A 20,750-nucleotide genomic window follows, 5' to 3' on the forward strand; every position below is an offset into this window, starting at 1 on the left:
AGTACAGCATCTACACCCATGCTGAGCTCACCAAGGGAAACCAGGCTGCCACTGGCTACAGCATTGCACAGAGGAGCCCTCAAATGCCTATGTTCCTCTTCGCAGTTAATCTCATTAACCTTGCATTCACTACGTTTTTGGTGATTACTCAGGACACTAATAGGCACACTTTTCCATACTGTTTACTCAACATTACAAAGCTGAATATGAAATGGGGCTGGAACAAGCCAATTCTCCCCATGCTATGGAAAACAGAAGTAAAGAAAGAAAATCCTCATTACAGAGATTTGTTGCAAAGATCATGATTTCCAGAGGAAGAATTAAGTGCAAATTATCCAAGTGATTCAGAAAAAAAATCTGTAAAAACCTTCTTTATATTTTCCCTCATTTCTAAAATGTTTTATGGAGGAGGAACTGACACACACACCAAAAACTCCCAAGAAAAGATTGATGCCCTACTATTAAGCTCAAGTAGGTGAAATAACTGTTCTAGCCATGATACAAATTACCACAACGGTATTCCAGGTGGGAAAAACAGATGTAGTTTAAGGAAACTACTTCTGCTGCTAAAAACTCTAAAGGTTTTACAAATACAGCCTGTTACGTCCTGAAAAATGAAACTCTCACTGCCCATCTGTTCCTAGCAGTGAGCATCTATTAGCACTCGCTTTGGCCAGAAAGCCAACTCAAAGTCAGTGAATGCGTGATGAGCGCCATCCCAGAGCTTAATGAAGCAGCCAAGTCAGAGATGATCAGCCAAGAAGGGAGGGAAGAAACTGGATGGAGATTTTTTTTTTTCTCTCCAATATCAACCAATCAAATCAGTGTGTTTATTCCAGAAGCATAAGATGACATCCAGAAGTGAACACCTCCTGAGCCCACTACTCTAACCCATTCCAGAGTCTGGGTCAACAAAAAACAGCACCACTGCCAACGAGTTCAGGAGATATGGAGGAAAACAACCAAACCAAACCACCTGAAACAGCAAAGATTGTCACTCGAAGAAAACAACAGATAACTCACCCACGCTTCTATCCCCTTGTGATGTGGAGCCACCGGTTTGGCACAAGGCAGCAGCAGCAGCACAACAGACCAAAAGCTGGTTGCCTCAGTGGCTTCTCTGTATAGGGAAAAGGAAGAAGTGAAAATCAGAAGAAAAAACACATATAGGCTTCTATCTGCTCCATTTACCCCAGTATGAAGTCAAATATTCCCAAGACCAAGGGTTTTAGATTCAAACTCTGCTTCGGGGCTTCCACAGAGCCCCTGAATTTGTTAAACAACAAGAACTTTTGAAAGATTACATTTTGGTTTGCACAATCTTTCTGACAACAATGTAGCATGAATATTAAAAAAGAAAAACAGGGGGGAAAAAAACCACAACCACTCTTTCACCACAGTTTCAGAGTGCCATGATGTCTAGTGAGATACAGCTGGAAACATTCTGCAGTTTGTGACTTCACATAATCACAGAATCATTAAGACTGGAAAGGACCTTTAAGAATATCTACTCCAACCATTACCACCATACCCATGAAACCACGTTCCACAAATAATGTTGCTTCCATGCTTAGTGATCTCATACCTCATATTCTATCTTCAGCTGTTACACAGGATACATGGGCATTTCACCTATATTTTACATTACAAAAAGAAAAGGCCATGCAGCTAATGGGATTGCTGAACTGCCATCCCAGCTGGAACAAACAGCAGGAACCAGCAGTAGAAGAGGTCTCAGCACTGAGAAACAAAACTCACACCAAGATAGAAGAACAGAAAGCTGTACAGAGGTCTCATGCATGCCAAATAATCTGTTACAAAGCGGAAAACTGAAAAATCTTTTATAAACACTCACTTTAGAGGAAAAATTATTACTTTTGGGAAGATAACGCATGTAAGACTGACTCTACATGCACGTCCATGTGTACAGAGCAAGAGACAGGGATAATGCATCCACATAAACAAATACACAGCTGGTATTTTATAACAGCATCCATAAAGATCTGATTGCTCTTCTAATTGCTACACATTTTTTTCTTTTTTTTTCTTTTTTTTCTTTTTGGTCTCAAATTCAGAAGAAATTTAACACATTTCAATGAAATTCTTTATGCTTAAAGAAAAAAAAAAAAAGCTTCATGCACCCTGTAGTGTGTTTTGTCCTTATTGGTTCACAGAATCATAGAATATCCCACATTTGAAGGGACCCACATAAGGATAATTGAGCCTGACCACCCGAAAACCAGACCATATGTTGGATGGATGGTTAAATGACTGATTGAACAGTGAAACACAGAAAAAATACAAAGACAATGCATGACCAGGAGAATACTTCTAAACAGATGAAACTAGTAACACTATAAACTATTTCAGAAGTGATGGGTTTAGGCAACTCAGGTAGAAGCACTTTTATTCTATGTGAACTTAAAGACACAGAAATATTATTACCTCTATAGCGTAGTTATTCCCCCAGGTAAACCAGCTTATCTGCTGATAAGCAGCTGGTTGGTTAGTTTGGAGTACCACTATGTAGGACTCAGCCTTCAGACCAATCAGAGCCTTCTAATCCCTCCTTGATACAGGATAGTGGAGAAAGTCAAACCACATGGGATGTCACAAACAGCAGGAAAAGATGCTGAAGGAGCTCCCTGCCTTGAGATTCCTTACTCTTAGAAGAGCCACACAATTACTGTTTCCTATTCTTTGACCAACTACTTCAAGTCCCTTAAATGCCAACAGAAGATGCTCCAATGCATTATATACATATGTATATATATTAATTATATTATTAATTATAACATATATATATATATAATACAATATCTTGAGCTAGCTTTTGAAGACAGAGTAAATAAGTAAGACCTTTACAATCTTCGATGGTTGCTCAGCAACACCTTGTCATGCTACATCACATAATACCTCTTCCTTGTTATTTCCCTGGCCAAAGGTCAAAAATCATCTTTCCAAGAGAACAAATGATAAAACTCCCAAATCCAGCTATCTCAGGAATAATCCACGCCTCCATCCAGGGAACCTTCCAAACATCAAGACATACTGCAATTTCTCAAGGATGCAAGTGTTCACTCTTTGAAATTACTGTATCACAACACAGGAGAGGCTGTGGATGCCCCATCCTTGGAGGTGTTCAAGGCCAGAACAGATGAGGTCCTGGGCAACCTGATCTAGTGCCTGACTTAGTGGTTGGCAGCCCTGCCTGCAGCAGGGAGCTGGAACTGAATGATCTTTGAGGTCCCTTCCAACCCAAGCCATTCTACGATTCCATGAAGCACTACTTTGCAGAGATGTCAGATTCCTTTGCATAAATCCATCTTCTCCTGTAACATATCTGAGAAACCATCAATATGAGGTACCACTGCCTCACATCTCCATATCATCCATATGCTACCATGCTCCCATAATTCATAAAAAGTGCCAAACTGATCAAGTTTTAGACAGCAATGCTGGCAGCTGCAGTTATCTATTTTAATCTGATCAATTACTTCTTCCTTTTTATAAGATACTTTAACATTCACATGATTTTATTGCAACTTGAAGTAAGGAAAATTGTCAGAAATCTTGCCTCTAGCAACTTTGCATGGAGCAATCCTGTTCTGCATGAAGACAGCATTACTTGTCCCGCACTGAAAAGTCAGGATGTTCTCAGCTCCTAACGTCAGATTTCATCACTTTCATATAGCATAGAGTCAAGCTTTGTTTACTGATTTTATTTACAGAAGCAATTTAAAATTTTCATAGAACCACAGAACATCCCGAATTGGAAGGGACCCACAAGGATCATTAAGTCCAAATCCTAGCTCCATACAGGACCACACAAAACTCAAACCCCCCATCTGAGAATATTCTCTGGGCTGAGCAAACCAAGGGACCTCAGCCACTCCTTATATGTCTTGCTCTCCAGACCCTTAACCATCTTCATAGCCCTCCACTGGATGCTCTCCAATAGTTTTATGCCCTTCTTACATTGTGACACCCAAAACTGTACACATTTTAATTGTCCAGAACAAGTAAAGCCATGCCACATCCCATCCTCCCAAAGAGAGATTCAAGCTCTTCCATGCAGAAAACTGCCTTTTATCCTTGGTCGCCCAGTTTTACAGAACTATCAAAATTACATCCATCTCTTGAAGTTGCTTTGGGCAGACAGCCAAAGAAGGATGAAAACGAAGAAAATTATCAGCATGTACTACATCATGTATGTGGCTTCTCTGCTGAATATTGATCCGTCTTCTCCTTACCTCATCTTCCCACCTTCCCATCCTACATATTCCACATCTTCTTCTCTGACTTCTGTCATAGAATCATAGAATTTTTTGAGTTGGAAAAGACTCTTATAGGTCATATAGTCCAGCTCTCCTGCAGCAAACAGGGATACCTACAGGTACATCAGGTTACCAGAGCCTGGTCCAGCCTGACCTTGAATGTCTGCAAGGACAGGGCATCCATCATCTCTCTGGGCAACATGTTCCAGTGCCTTTTGTTAGAGGTTTGCTCCTTGGAGGTCTCATGTTGGGCTGGGCACCGCAGACGAACACAAGAGGCACACAGGCTTTGGTTGGCATCAGGAGGAACAACACTTTTGTATGGAGGAATTAACGACAACTCTGCCTGAGTTTTTTTTTTAAGCTATCATGTATATAACTCACATGATGTTAGTACAGGAATACTATGGTAAAGAACTGGAATGTAAGGGGTGGGTTTTCCCTGTTTCTATGGTTATAAGCAATTTTAATGACCAACCTAAATAAAAAACCTGGAAAAGAGAGAAAGTAGGAAGGAGTGAGGTAGGCGTATAATTTTGATTGACAAGCCACAGCATAACTAGTTAAGACCTGTCAAATGTCTGCTTAAGATCACAAATCCTCAGCACATTGTATGGCAGACAGAATTAGACTAAATGCACAGCTTTACAAAAATGTTTCCTACCCAGCAAGATCACAGTTCATGATTTCAATTTCCCCTCACTGAGCACCTGATATAACAAATACTAAGGAAGTCAGAGAAAGGACATAATAAATAAATAAATACATATCATTTTTACCATTTGTGAGATTTTCAAATGCTACCACGCTATGACAGCTTAACTTCTTTTCATAGCCAAAAAACAATTAACATAGAATCATAGAATGGCTTAGGTTGGAGGGGACCTTAAAGATCATCGAAAGATGGAGTAAAATAAAGCTGGTGACTGCCCATAAGTGGCATTACCGGGGGTCAGTACTGGGGCCTGCCCTGTTTGATATCTTCATTTATTTGTATGAGGACATAGAGTGTATTCTCAGTAAGTTTACAGATGACACCAAGTTGGCAGGAAGTATCGATCTGACTGGTGGTAGGAAGGCCATACAGAGGGATCTGGACAGGCGGGATCAATGAGCTGAGGCCAATGGGATGAATTTCAACAAGATCAGATGCCAAGTCCTGCACTTCGGCCACAACAATCCCAGGCAACGCAACTGTTGGAGCAGTGGCTCGAAGTCTATGTGAAAAGATCTGGGGGTGTTAGATGATGGCTGGCTGAGCATGAGTCAGCAGTGTGCCCAGGTGGCCAAGAAGGCCAATGGCATCCTGGCTTGTACCAGAAGTAGAGATGCCAGCAGGAGCAGGGAAGCGATCGTCCCTCTGTACTCAGCCCTAATGAGGCTGGTCATCAAGTACTGTGTTCAGTTTTGGCCCCTCACTACAAGAAAGACATCGAGGCCCTGGAGCGTGTTCAGAGAAGTGCTACAAAACTGGTGAGGTGTCTGAAGCACAAGTCTTGTGAGGAATGGCTGAGGGAATTGGTATTATTTTGCCTGGAGAAGAGGAAGTTCAGGGGAGACCGCATCACTATCTACAACTGTCTGAAGGAAGGTTGTGGTGAGGTGGGAGTCAGCCTCTTCTTCCATGTAACTGGCGATAAGACTAGAGGGAATGGCCTCAAGTTGCACCAGGGGAGACTAAGGTTGGATGTTGGGAAATATTTCTTCTCCAAGAGTGGTCAGGTGCTGGAACAGGCTGCCCAGGGATGTGGTGGAGCCACCAATCCTGAAGGCATTCAAGAAACATTTAGATGTTGTCCTGAGGGACATGGTTTAGTAGGAAATATTGGTGGATGGTTGGAATGGATGATCTTGGAGGTTTTTTCCAACACTGATGATTCTGGAATTCTATGATTCTATGATCTAGTTGCAACTCCTCTGCCATATATAGAAAAAGGACAACATTCCCAAAGTGTTTATCACTACAAACTTCTTGAAAGATATTGTCAACTGCATCACTTCAGGATCACATTATATGGTACATAAACACAGAGTAAGACAATTTCTGCCTTAAAGGTCTAAAACTAGGAGACTGAATGCAGAAAGAGTTGCACGTAGATTGGAAGGGAAGTATCGGAGGTAATCTTGCTTAGCAAGACCAACAGAAGCGGCAATACAACAGGCTGCTGCATGGTTCCCTATGGGTATCTCAGCAAAACAATGAGATCTGGGGAAAATTAAGGGCATCCCTACAAACATTCGCTGGTGATGTATCAAGAGGGAAGAGCAATGGAACAATAAACAGACACTGAGCATTCCAATGTCAGAAAAAGTCATGAACGATTGTAGAATGAAACTGGGTATAAGGCAGCACATGAAGGGCTCTGGAAGATGAAACCAGCTCATGTTTAATGACATTAAGATGCAACAAAGGACTGACACAAAGAAGACACAAGACACCCATGAACAAAGCTAGAAATGTATTTTGCCTTTTACTTGCCCAACACTGTTGAGATGCAAGCAGGACACAGTGACCTTCAGAGCTATATATTTATTAGAGTTCTTTACAGATCACTACTTTCTAAATTTCTATGTTTTCTTGTAATGCCTTAGAACACTCAGCTATTTTATCAAATGCTGTTTCGTTTTTAAAAAGGGGAAAAATAAGCAGATAGGATGGGGTTATGAAGAAGGGAAGTCAACAGCTCCTGAGATGCCTGCCAACAGGAACAGCACTTAAACCATAAAGTTCTGGCAGAGAACACTCTCAAAATTTGATATTTAAAACTCTTATGGTGCTGGAATATATAATTAAAGTAAAAGGACACAAGTGAACTATGAGATGATCAACAAAAACTTGTATCGAAGTCAAGAGAACGTTCCCATAAAGCCTCAGCCACCTGGTTCTTCCATGGTACATGACAGAAAAAAGAAATCTACTTATATTTCCACTGAAGATCATCCCTCTTTAGTATCTACAACATACAGATTTGTACAATTTCAGACAGCTAATAACCAAACCACACCACAAAGAAATTGCCTTGTTTACTGCCTTGCTTCCAATCCTAGAGAAATATATTTATTGTGATGCAAGTCAATGACCAACAACACCCAGTCTTCCCAACAGAAGAACCATAGAATTATTAAGATTGGAAAAAACACCTACAATCATCTTGTCCAACCATCAACTCGTCACCACTATGCCCCACTAAACCATGACCACATCTACACATATCCAGGGACAATGACTCCACCACTTCCCTGGGCATCCTGTTCCAATGCCTCACCACCCTTTCGGAGAAGAAAGAATCCCAGTTCCCTCAGCCACTCCTCATGCAACTGAACACAGTACTCGAGGTGTGGCCCTACCAGAGCCGAGTACATAAGGATGATCACTTCCCTACTCCTGCTGACTGCACTATTTCTGATACAAGACAGGATGCCATTGGTCTTCTTGGCCACCTGGGCACACTGCTGACTCATAGTCAGCCGGCCATCATCTAACACGCTCAGATCCTTCTGCATAGTCTTCCAGCCAGTCTGCCCCAAGCTTGTAGCATTGTATGGGACTGCTGTCACCGAAGTTCAAGTCCCAGCACTTGGTCTTGCTGTACCTCATAAAATTGGCCTCAGCCCCTCAATCCAGCCTGTCCAAACACCTCTGCAGGGCCTTCCTAGCCTCATGCAGATCAACACAGATCAACACTTATTCCCAGCTTGGTGCCACCTGCAAGCTTACTAAGGGTGCACTCAATTCCTCAAACATCTACAAATGAACATTCCTGAAGAACCACAGCATTTACTCATCAGTAAATGGAATAAACAGAGGACTCAAATTCTTTTTCTGCCTCATCATCTTAATAGGGCAAGTCTACTGAACTGTCCCTTACAACTTTCAGTTTGCAAGGAAATAAAATAAACCAGCATGAAATTTATACATTCTGTATTTATACCATAAGCAAGCACAGTAGCATTCACATACTGACTCACATCTTGATAGCAGTATCTGTAAAGTCATACAAAACTCAACAGAATTAGGCACTGATTTATCAATTTCAACTGAAAATTCTAGCTGAACTCTGCAGAAAACAACCAAGACTCCTCAAACGTTAATTTTCATGTGCTATACAAGGCGGAAAACCAAGCTCCAGGTCACAGCCTCCCAGCACTTTGATGGACATGTTGGCTTCACTCAAGTACAACCATACATCCCATCAAATCATATGTCCAACACACATGTGCAACACACACCTAAGGACACATTACTGAAGTCACAGAGAAATTACATGCAAGGGAAAACAGCAGATATAGATGCAACCCTCCTAACCAATGGCTGTTCACACTGTGACACTGCACAGGCAAAAATATTTCGTCAGCTGTCCAAGAAATACACAACAAATTGAACCCATAAATAGTGCACAAGCTGTTGGAGTTCAGGAAGCATTTTGATAGCACTCCCAGACACAGGGTTTAAATTTTGGGTGGTCACCTATAGAGCCAGGAGTTGGACTCCCTGATCTTTGTAGGTCCCTTCCAACGTGGGATATTCCGTGTGTCTTTTGGCTACTGGTTCCAAGGCACGGAATAGCTGACCTCCCTCACCACTCTCTGTCCACACATTCACACAGTATTTGCATGACCTACCTCCAACATCACACAGCTGCTCAGCTGTGAATATACTTATAATATACTTATGCTCAGCTGAGCTTGGTTTGAATACATCTGAGAAAAAAGAAGAAATGGCACCTGACTTGTGCTGATGGACACAGGATGAGCTTGGACAGTCATGGATTGAGGACCACAAAACCACCGTTTTAAAACTCCTAGTTTGCAGACATGACAGTTTTCTTTCCAGTTGTGTCACCATGAACACAGTAATCAGGAAAATAAAACAAAAATATATATATTTTACCCAATATTCCTCACTGAGAGGTTTCACACCATCAAGCTACCTATCAGAGAGTTAAAGACAGAAGTCAAAGCAGTACTTAAGCAGTTGGTTTAAGCTAATTTACTATCAGATAATACCTACAAATTTCACAATCCATCTCTGCAGCCATTGGAGCCAATTCTTCCCTGGAGAGCACCCAGGAATCACTTGCAAATGAAACACAACTGAATTTACTGCTTCTGCAACCTTGGAAATTCAAGTTACAGAGGTGACGTTACATTTTGTTTCGCCAGCACTAATCTATTACCTTTTTAAAGGTGCACACGTTTCACCCTGTTGGCTTCCAACATTGAATTCCTGGCCTTACTAAGATTCAGAATAAATGAGAGGAGTATGCCCTCTGGGTGAAATCCCTAGCTGCAATCTGTATTCAAAACACACTGCTCCGGAGCTTTGCGTGCATTGCCAAACTCGCCTTGAGGTTTGCTCTTGAGATGGCAATTTGCATATCAACGTTTTGCTGCAAAGATTACCCAATGTCCCCGCTATTATTTTAATACTCAGCTGTAGGCGGACCCTCAAGGAGCACACAGAAGCACACACTAAAAATACCCGCCTTCCCCACCAGCTCCACACATGACCACAGCTAACACCGGCTCAGATGCAAAGCAAGAGGAGTGGTATCCATCCACCTTTTGAGGATATGCTTGGAAGAACCAGTGTGCTCAACAAAACATGCTGAAAACCAGAAAGCACCTCTGGAAGGAGGATGAATGCACCTGGCAGCTGGAGGAGGAGGACTGCAGGTGGAGTTGGTTTTGCAACAAAAGAGAGCAGAAGATCCTTATCTGAGCACAGGACATACTTGGGAAAACAAATTGAGAGGTAATAAAGGAGAGCAGGCGAGGGAGGCATCACCAGGGATGTGAATTTAAGATGACTCTGAAAAGCAGAAAGGAAAGAAAGTCGTGCCCAGAATACGAGCAGTGCTGGTTGAATGTGAGCACTGCCTGATTCATGCCCCAAAAGGGAGCTCCTGGTCCCTGCTGGCAGTACTGCACTGATGAAAGCAGGCAAAAAAACAACAATTGAAGGTTTTTCTATGCCCTCCTCCTGCTTGCCCAGCAAAGCCCAGGCTCAGAGGTAGTAATTATTTTTGGCAAGGCATAAACAGGTCCAGGCAATGAAACCAAACAACAGAGTTATTTACGAGATGCACATCAGAGCCCAGCTACCAAATGAGCAAGTCCAAGGTCACCCCCGTCTGCTTACAAGAGCAACTTTGCAAACTGGTGTGAAGACAGCAGGCAAAATAACCATCATCAGACAGGCCAGGAAGGTAAGGAATGGAAGTGCGCACAATGTAACACCAGAAAAGTTGGCCTCAATCAACCACATGGGCTCTGAGATGAAGTTCATTGACCCCTTAAATAACAGTGAAGATCATCTGCCTTTGGACCACATGAGCAATGGAGGAAGTACAGCACCTGAGGTTTCAAGAAGAAACTTGCTTTCAAAAACCCATGGCTTTATACTCACATTCACTTTTCTGCCAGCAGAGAAAAGCAGCAAAATCTGAGCCCTCCCAGCCACAGGGAAGTTGAATCCAAAGAAGTCAGCAAGTCAAGTCACAAATTAACCACCAAGGAAAAGGCAAAAGCTCCTTTTGTCTTACATGGGCAACAGGGATGGAAGAAATCAAGAAGTGCAAGGATACAGGAGCCAAGTGAGTCAAGGAGAAGCTGCTTTCTGCATCCCATCCTGAAGACATTCAAGGTCAGGCTGCGGGGGGCTCTGAGTATCCTTATCTAGCTGTACTTGTCCATGTTCAATGGCTGGAGAGTTGGACCATATAATCTTTAAAGATCTCTTCCAACTCAAAACAATTCTATGATTTATGTCCTGTGTTCAAACACCTCACAAAAACCATCCAGATGAGCAGTCTTGTTTCCAAGCCTAGGATTGTACCATATTCTTATCAAAAGAGGGGGATCAACACAAGTGGACCATGAGAGAAGTGCAAGCCTGTAACCTGGGAGCCCATGAGATACCTCTCTGCATGAAAGGAAACAAGAGTGCACAAAGCAGGACCAATATATATCTCAGAATAATATGCAAAGCAAAAAAGGAAAAATAAAAACAAGTCTCCACGCACATAGAAGAGGATCTTTATAATTACACTGCCAGTATTTCCATGAAGCGAAAAAAAAAAGTCAAAATCTTTTCCATTGCTCGATGTTTGAGGCAAAGGAGAATAAATCCATCCACTCAAAGCTCTAGCGATGATAATCAGGGAGATATTACACTATCTATAAAGGGACTGTCAATCTGCTTTTTTGGATTCAATAGTGCATCTGTCACAGCATCCCATTTTACCGTAATCTCGCAGCACTGTTTACACCACTTGCTAAGATGCATTTTCAAGGGGACCAGTTTTGGCACTTTGCTAAGATAGAAAGCCATTAAATTTTTAGAAAAATGACCCATTTCTAGGAAACTTTCCTGCTGTGTATGGTCAATGCTTAAAAGGTCTTTTCAAAGTGCATAGTTGCTCTCTAAAGCAAGTATGTCCAAAAGCTTAGGACAACATTTCCAGGACTTTGACACCCACATTCGGCCACCTACTTGAATGTTCAGGCACTTGCAAGAAAGATGAAGGTCCGTAACACTGAGAAACTGAGCCACTAACATGCTGCAGCTTCAACACAACTTTAAGTTCTACAGTTGTTTCGATCTTTTCCTAACTGATCATTAGCAAGAATGGTCTTAGTAAAAGAATGTAATTTTTCTCCATCTCTAGATATCCAACTAGATTTACAACCTGTATGAGACTGTACCTAAGAGGGTGATGAGCATTATGAAGTTGGGCACACATCCCTTGATCACAGGCAGGCTTATTTAATATGGGCTGATGCTGACTGCACCAATCCACTGACCAGACCACATGGACAGCCAGCATGGTGCTCCATTCCCAAGCAAACAAAAACTCATACAGTATGTTTACATATGAGAAATATGTGAATTATTTAATTATCACAGAACCACTGAGGTTGGAAAAGACCTCTAAGACCATCTAGTCCAACCTACCACCAATAGTGCCGACTAACCCATGCCCTTAAGTATTACATCTACCCTCTCCTTAAACACCTCCAGAGATGGTGACTCCACCACCTCCTTGGGCAAACTGTTATATAACAGTTTATATAATATAACATATAATATTATATAATATAATATGAAATATATATTTCCCAGAAGACTGGAGGCTTGCCAATGTGATTCCCATCTACAAGAAGGGCTGCAGGGAGGATCCGGGGAACTACAGGCCTGTTAGCCTGACCTCGGTGCCAGAGAAGGTTATGGAGCAGATTGTCTTGAGGGAGATCACGTGGAATATGCGGGACAACCAGGGGATCATGCCTAGCCAGCATAGGTTCACAAAGGGCAGATCCTGCTCGACCAACCTGATCTCCTTCTATCATCTAGTGACCCACCTGGTGGATGAGGGAAAGGCTGTTGATGTGGTCTACCTAGACTTCAGCAAAGCCTTTGACACCATCTCCCACAGAATTCTCCTGCAGAAGCTGGCAGTCCATGGCTTGGACAGATACACTCTTGGCTGGGTAAGGAACTGGCTGGAGGGCTGGGCCCAGAGAGTAGTGGTGAATGGAGTTAAATCCAGCTGGCAACCGGTCACGAGTGCTGTTCTCCAGAGGTCGGAGTTGGGGCCTGTCCTGTTTCATATCTTTATTGATGACCTGGATGAGGGCATTGAGTGCACCCTCAGTAAGACTGCAGATGACACCAAGTTGGCTGGAAATGTCAATCTGCCTGAGGTTAGCGAGGCCCTGCAGAGGGATCTGGACAGGCTGGGTAGCTGGGCTGAAGCCAATGGGATGGGATTCAACAAGATCAAATGCTGGGTCCTGCACATTGGCCACAACAACCCCAGGCAACACTACAGCCTTGGGGAATAGTGGCTGGAAAACTGTGTAGAAGAAATGGACCTGGGGCTGCTGATTGATGCTCGAACATGAGCCAGCAGTGTGCCCAGGTGGCCAAGAAGGCCAATGGCATCCTGGCTTGTATCAGAAATAGTGTGGCCAGCAGGAACAGGGAAGTAATTGTCCCCCTGTACTCAAGCACTGGTGAGGCCGCATCTCAAGTACTGTGTCCAGTTTTGGGCCCCTCACTGTAAGAAAGACATCGAGGCCCTAGAGCATGTCCAGAGGAGGGCAACAAAGCTGGTGAGGGGTCTGGAGCACAGGCCTTATGAGGAGCGACTGAAGGAGCTGGGATTGTTCAGTCCAGAGAAGAGGAGGCTCAGGGGAGACCTTATTGCTCTCTGTAACTACCTGAAGGGAGGTTGTAGTGAGCTGGGGGTCAGCCTCTTTTCTCGTGTGACTAGTGATAGGACTAGAGGGAATGGCTTCAAGCTGCGCCAGGGAAGGTTCAGGCTGGATGTTAGGAAATACTACTTCTCTGAAAGGGTGGTCAGGCACTGGAATGGGCTTCCCAGAGAGGTGGTGGAGTCACCTACCCTGGTGGTGTTCAAAGAACGTTTGGACACTGTGTTGAGGGACGTGGTTTAGCGAGAACCACTGGAGATGGATGAATGGTTGGACTGGATGATCCTGTGGGTCTTTTCCAACCTTAGCAATTCTATGATTCTATGATATTATATATACTTATATATACTTAATTTCTCCTATTCCTTCTCTGAACATCTGCTCCTGGTCAGTGCCTGCAGCAGGGTGTTTGATAGGACTGATATTGGGGTCTCATCACCAGCAACAGGCAGGTAAGAGATCTTCTGGCAATATATCAAGCAGACAGAAGACATCAAAACATTTGGGAAAGATGAATTGCACGTCCGGCTTTTTAGTGGGATGGTGAAACGTGTATAAATCAAGTATTTTAAAAGTTAAGAGGGTCTCAGGAGAGTCTAGGAAGCACACAGTGTCACAAGGAAACATAAATCAATTGCTTTATGGTGAGTAAAAAGGCAAAGCTGCATAAAGGATTAGCTCTTGCTTTGTTAGGCTTTGGAGGAAGAAACTCTTCACTACGAAGATGGTGAGACCGTGCAACAGGCTACCCAGAGAAGCTTCAGATGCTCCAACCCTGGAGGTGCTCAAGGCCAGGTTAGATGGGGCTTTGGCCATCTGGTGTAGTGGGAGATGTCCTTGCTCATAACAGGGCATTGGAACAAGATGATCTTTACGGTCCCTTCCAATCCAAACCATTTTATGACTCCATGAACAGCTGAAGATATCCACGTTCCAACAGAATGACGCAGCAAGATGGAAGACATGAAAAGAAATAAATATATAAACACATATCTTGATAAATCTACACCTTAATGCATAGCACTACTCTCATACAGTAACATGAGTATTTCCTTTTGCCACCTGGGAATATAAAGCACGGTTCAGAGTTAATTTCAGGCTGCTGTAGCAATTAACATATTTTTCCTTAATGGTTTCTCATTAATAAATATCCACAGCAAAAAGAAGGTCATTTCACATGGTCTCTAAGCCAGCCCTTAATGGTCTGAACCACTCATCTCTGCACACAAGACAGACAGAAGCAAGGCAGGAGTCAGTCTCTTTTTCCCCCATACTCACAAGGAAATGGCCTCAAGTTACATCAGGGGACACTTAGATTTGATATCAGGAAGAATTTCTTCATGGAGGGGGTTGCCAAGCACTGGGACACGTTGGCCAGAGAAATGGTGCAGTCCCCATTTCCCCCATTGAGAGATGTGTGGATGTAGCACTGATGTGGTTTAGTAATAGGACTTGGTAGATCAGGATGATGGTTGGACTTAATCTTGAAGGTCTTGTCCAACCCAGATGATTCTCTATTTGTAAATCAATGGAGGGATATAAAATAGTCCCTGTGCCCAACTAGCAACGTAAGCCAACAATCAGCATTACTCCCTTTCAACAAGTTGAGCTCACACTTTGAGAATGGTATGCCCCAAGAGAAACAATACTAGAAGTGCACAAACTCAACAGCTCACTGACTGCAGGCCTCAGTGCCAGGCAGATGGAAGTGCAATAAATAGCAAATGAAGAATATCAACCATTTACAGCAATTCAGCATAGCACTGAGTTCCTGCAGCCTCATCTCACTTTCCTATTGCCAAACCGATGCACAGCAGTGCTTCTCTTGCCATAGAAGTTAGAAAAATACAGAGCATAACAAAACCTCCAAGATGGGATAAGGAGAGCCACGTTTGGTGGGTAGGGATGCTGCAAAGCATTTGGTGATAACTCGGCTTCAATGGACTTGCAGTTATCTACAGTTAGTTGTGGCCGCTGCTCATATTTATAGAAAGTCCTCTTTTTTTGCTGCTAATGTGTTTTCTGAACAAATTATTCACGCTGAAAATTTCAATGCTGGTTATCTGCTGACGACTACACTCAAGGAGGGAATCTGGATGTTATGTGGCATTCCCTGAATAACACCAGGGAGGGAAAATTGCTCATTCAAACTGAAAATGCTTCATAAAAAAAAAAAAAAAAACAAAAAAAAAAAAAAAAAAACACAACCTCTGGCAATGGCACTCACAACAGCTTTCCTACATACCAACGCTTTCCCTGTCCATGAAAGTCTCAGATGATGCTTTGTACCTAACAGCCATCAAACTCTACCCACACTTTCCTCCCACAAATTTTACCCAAACTTGAAGCCACCACTGCACTGCTTGCAAACCCAGTGAGACAGTATCTTGTCTTCTCCAAACAGACCCAAAAAAACTGCTTTCTCTTCTAATTTGAGGGCACGTGAGCACCAACAAATGCTCACTGTCGTAACAGTCATGAGTTGTCGCATGCAAGTGGTAAATCAAAAGGGCTTTCTGGGAGGAAAAAAAAAAAAAAAGGAAAGAAAAAGGAGATAAAGAAAGCTAAACAGCATTCATGGCTTTAAATATAGACTCTACCACACAGCTCCTCAGCAAGTTGTTCAATTTTTGTCTTTCCAAAGCAGCTATTAAAGTTTGGGAGTTCCCTCGTATCATATCTGAGACTCTTCTCATCTCACATGGCAAACAGAAGTCTCTGTGAAATGGGTTAACCCAGCCAGTTTCCTTTAAAACATAAGATGAAGGGATAGAAGTTCTTCACAACCTTTTGCTTGCCAGCATTTGCAAGACAAGCAGAAAAAATATAGCAGGATTCCTATTTTGGCCATATTCGTTTGGCAGAAACACAGTGCATTATTAAAAAACACAAATAACCTTTCTGACAGCACAATGGCACGTGCTTCCAACCAGAGCTGTAGCATCCATTTCATACATAGTTTTATGGGCACTCAACATCAAGCAACCAGCGTGAGTATCTTTCATTCCTGGAACACATAGTATCGCTGTTGCCAGCATCAATGCAAGTATGTAGCCAGGTTTGGGGTAAATGCATGAGTCAAAAAGTAGGCTGCAAAAAAGATGCAGTTTGAAGGGCTGGGGATGCTGCTGGAGGAGAAGCTCAGCAAACCTATGCTAGCAAGCATCAAAGCTTAAATACACTGCAGTGCTTTGTTTTGTGAATTACCCTTGTGTTTAAATATCTGGATGAAATTTGAGTGCCATCAGAGTCAAACACGTCTGCTTTGCAAGACACCACAGACCACATGGAAAGACTCAGTCCTCTGTTCATCCATGGGTCGCATCCATCCATCCATGGTACCCATCCAACCATGAGGTCTCAAGCACAGCACCAGACATGGACACATAAGTCCCTTCTGCTGTTAGCAGCTTCATGATGACTCCAACCCTATGCAAAACACATGCAAAGGCTCCTCCTGCCCTCAGGTGCCACAGATTTACACCATTACTCATGCTGATAGCAACCCCAGAAGACACATCAAAAGCCAAGCAAAAGCCATCTGCCCACTCAATCTAGCTGAAGTGTAGAAAGGAAGACAAAAACAGCAAAAGTAAATTAGTTTTCTTAAAGTTCTTTCAATTTTCATAGAGCAGAATGCATTTATGGCACAGGCAGGGAATCAAAAGCATTTATTTTTATCTTGATATTATTTACCCTTTCCCATTTGCTATTTAAATATCCCTGAACTCCCAGAAGAATCAGCAATTCAAAATACCATTTGATATATATTTATAAGCGAGGGGAAGCGCAGACTCATTCATTTACAGCTTGCCTCCTCTTTGCTTTTTTTATTTTTTAATTAGATTTTAAGTGGTGTAATATCAATGTGCAAACTTCTGAAGATACGCAAGAATGACTTCTTGCCCCACAACAGGCATCTTACTGGCAGGGAATCATAGAATCATTAAGGTTGGAAAAGACCACTAAAATCATCCAGTCCAACCATCAACCAACCCCACCATGCCACTAAGCTATGCCCCTCAGTGCCACATCTATACATTTCTTGAACACCTCCATGGACTGTGACTCCACTACCCATGGCAAGTGGGCATGGTGGCGATGGGTTAATGGTTAGACTGGATGATCTTAGTGATCTTTTCCAACCTTAATGATTCTATGAGTCTGTATAGCCCTGTATCATTCACACACTCAACTCCCCACCCACAAATCTGGGCCACGAGCCAAGGACAGCACACAGATTTCACTCTCGCTCTCAGCACCATTTGCAAGCCTTTGAGCAAAGTAAAGGCCAACACTAGGAAGGTGCCAAACACACAAATTTCCAACGCTAATCCTCAGGGCAGCTCTGCAATCACAAAGCAAGGTGTTTCAGCAACTTATCCTCATCCAAGAGGATGATGTCCAAGCCATCATGGTCCAGGGTCTCTACCACCCTTCATCAGGAACACAGGAGGCTCAGGCTGGGTATGAGGAAAAAGGTATTCACCAGAGGTGGTGGTGGTGGGCATGGAACATGCTCCCCAGAGCAGTGGGCACAGCCCCAGGCTGATGGATTTCAAAGAGCATCTGGGCAACCCCACTCAAACACAGGGTTTGAATTTTGAGTGGTCCTCTGCGGAACCAGGAATTGAACTCTTGTGATTCTTGCAGGTCCCTTCCAATTTGGGATATTCTCTATTTATACAATTATATATTATAAAACACAAGGCAAAGGCTCCACATCCAAAAAGTTTCTCCAAGCTCCTGCTCTCCTCATTTTAGACACAAGAGAAAACAGGCAGGGAGATGTAACTGAGAAGCCAGTATTGCAGAGGATGCACAATTACATTTACACTTGAGCTTACTGCGTCCCACATCCTGTAAAGCCACATTAATGACAGCTGTGCTTTTTATTTTCAATTGCATCAACAGACACAAGCAAAACAGCAAGGGAGGGAGCAGTGGATATTATTTCCTGCTCACTTGATGTCTGGAGTGAGGGAATCAGTGCGCCATCAGCACCCTGGGCATAGCCAGAGACCAACCTGGAGATGAGTGGAAGAAGTTTTTTACACTAGGAGTGGAGAGGTGGTGGATGGCCCATGCCTGGAGACATTCAAGGTTAGGCTGGACAGGGCTCTGAGCAATCTGATGTAGCTATAGATGTCCCTGTTCCCACTGCAGGGAATAGATGACCTTTAAGGGTTCCTTTCAACTCAAACAATTCTATGATTCTGTTAGATGAATAAAGGAGACCATGCAACACCAATGTCTCCCCAATTCTATGCAACTCTACATTTCTACCCAGCTTGATAAGCCAAATCTTGGGACTCTAATTCCACAGTGCACACATGCCATCCCTGAGTTTGCAAACAAACAAGCGGGCACCTGTATGGGAGCACAGAACACACATGAGGACATGGTCTGAGCTGCAAATGTCACAGTGCATTTAAAATACAAACAGCCTAAGCTTTCTCATTGTGCAACTCATGCAAACACACTTCCAGGTTGCAAAGCCTTCTGCTTTTTTGATATGCACACAAAGACACTGAATCACAGTTTCCCAAATGCTGTCCCATGCAGCTAGGATTAAACTTATCTTCGTACATTTGAAAGTACAAACACCAGAATAAAAAAGCTTCTGTAAAGTTGGCCAAGGACTACTGCAGAAGCAGTGCTTTCTCTGCTCAATGAGATTTTTATTCCCCTACCTGCATTTTCCCAAAAACATGCGTTTACAAGTCTGAGGATGACATTTCCATCCTAGCAGCTGATTCACAGCCACATGGGCTGTGAAAGCAAAGAACACCCATGCCCAGAGGCTTCCTAAGATGCACTGGGTTTGCACATGCTTTGGAGCCTTGCACCAGCTGAACGCACTGCTGCCACTGAAGCATTCATGTCCCTCTTGGCATACATCCCTAAGCAAGGCCAGCCTCGTCCTCAAGTTGCTCAGAAATGCACAAACCCTGTGCAAGACCAACAAGTCTCTAGTTTGCATATGCATGCCCTGTGGAAGGTCAGCTCTTCTAGAGCTTGCAAACATACTAACTCCATGCAACAGACCCTACTTTGCACATGCATGCTCCATGCAATGCCAGTCCTCCTCCCAGGCTGCAAACACAAACATAAACCCTGTGCAAGAACAGTAAGTCTCTACTTTGCACATGCATGCTGTGTGCAGGGCCAGCCCTGCACAAGACAGGGCTGGGCAAGGCCCTGTGCAATCCTCCAATGAAATGCCAGCCCTGCTCTCATCCTGCAAACACCCGAACTCTATGCCACAGATGCTACTTTGTACATGCATGCCCCCGTGGAAGGCAAGTCACAGACCTTATATTCAACATGCAAACCCCATGTCAAGCCACAGCTCCTCCCAGATCACAAGCACAAACATAAACTGCGAGCAAGACCAGTAAGTCTCTAGCTTGCACATGCAAGCCCTGTGCAAGGCCAGCCCTGCTCCGATGTTGCAAATGCACAAACTCTGCACAACAGGCCTCACTTTACACATGCACATCCCATACAAGGCCAGTTCTCCTCCTAGCTTGCAAACACAAACATAAATCCTGTGCACGGCCAATAGGACTCTAGCTTGCACATGCATGCCCTGTGCAAGGCCAGCGCTGCACCTAGCTTGCAAACACACAAACGCTTCAGAACCTACTTTGCAAATGCACGCCCTGTGCAACGCCAACCACAGACCCTACTTCGCACATGCGTGCCCCCACGCAAAGCAAGCCAGAGACCTCACCTTGTGCATACACACTCCGTGCAATGCTGGCCTTGCTCCCACGTTAAACACACACCCCCAAACCGCGTGCAAGGCCACACAACAACAGCCTACAATTGCACATGCACACCCCGTGCAAGGCCAGCCCTGCTCGCCGCTCGCAAACACACACCCCTGTGCAATGCCACCCGTGTCCCCACGCTGCACACCCTCAACCCGGCACGTCCACGTCCTTACGTTACCCGCCCCCCCCCTCCCCCCCTTGCCATCCCGGGGTCGCGCGCACACACACATGTATGCACGTGCGCGCGCGCGCGCCCCGGGGTGGGGAGGGGGCGGGGACAGTCCCGCCGCCGCGCGTGCCCCTCACCTGCCGCCGCGCGCCCGCGCCGTGCTGCCGGCACCCAAACATCACGTGACCGCGGGGCGCCGGGCCCCGCCCTGACCACGTGCTCGCCTCCGCCCACCGGAGTCCGCTACCGGCCTTCCCATAGCCCCTCAGGTGCCGCAGAGGACTGCAACTCCCAGCGGGCACCGCG

The 20,750-nt window shown here is 44.0% G+C and overlaps 1 protein-coding gene across 13 annotated transcripts in view; it reads right to left on the reverse strand.

Moving 5' to 3' along the window:
* The window catches only part of TSNARE1 (t-SNARE domain containing 1), a 483,485-nt gene extending 462,843 nt beyond the window's left edge, over positions 1-20,642 (reverse strand). For 10 of the 13 annotated variants that reach the window (XR_005856948.2, XR_005856943.2, XR_003074075.3 and 7 more), the window contains exons 1-2: positions 20,582-20,642; positions 1,024-1,120 (exon numbers count right to left, since the gene is read on the reverse strand). The gene's annotated coding sequence lies outside the window, so the exon portion shown is untranslated. Of the gene's footprint in view, positions 1-1,023; positions 1,121-20,383 lie in introns of all 13 variants that reach the window. The other 3 variants (XM_040694976.2, XM_046931106.1, XM_046931132.1) reach the window with 2 other exon arrangements.
* Between the last annotated feature and the right edge of the window lie 108 nt (positions 20,643-20,750).

Source organism: Gallus gallus, chromosome 2 (genome assembly GCF_016699485.2).
Source record: "Gallus gallus isolate bGalGal1 chromosome 2, bGalGal1.mat.broiler.GRCg7b, whole genome shotgun sequence".
Classification (NCBI taxonomy): Eukaryota; Metazoa; Chordata; class Aves; order Galliformes; family Phasianidae; genus Gallus; species Gallus gallus.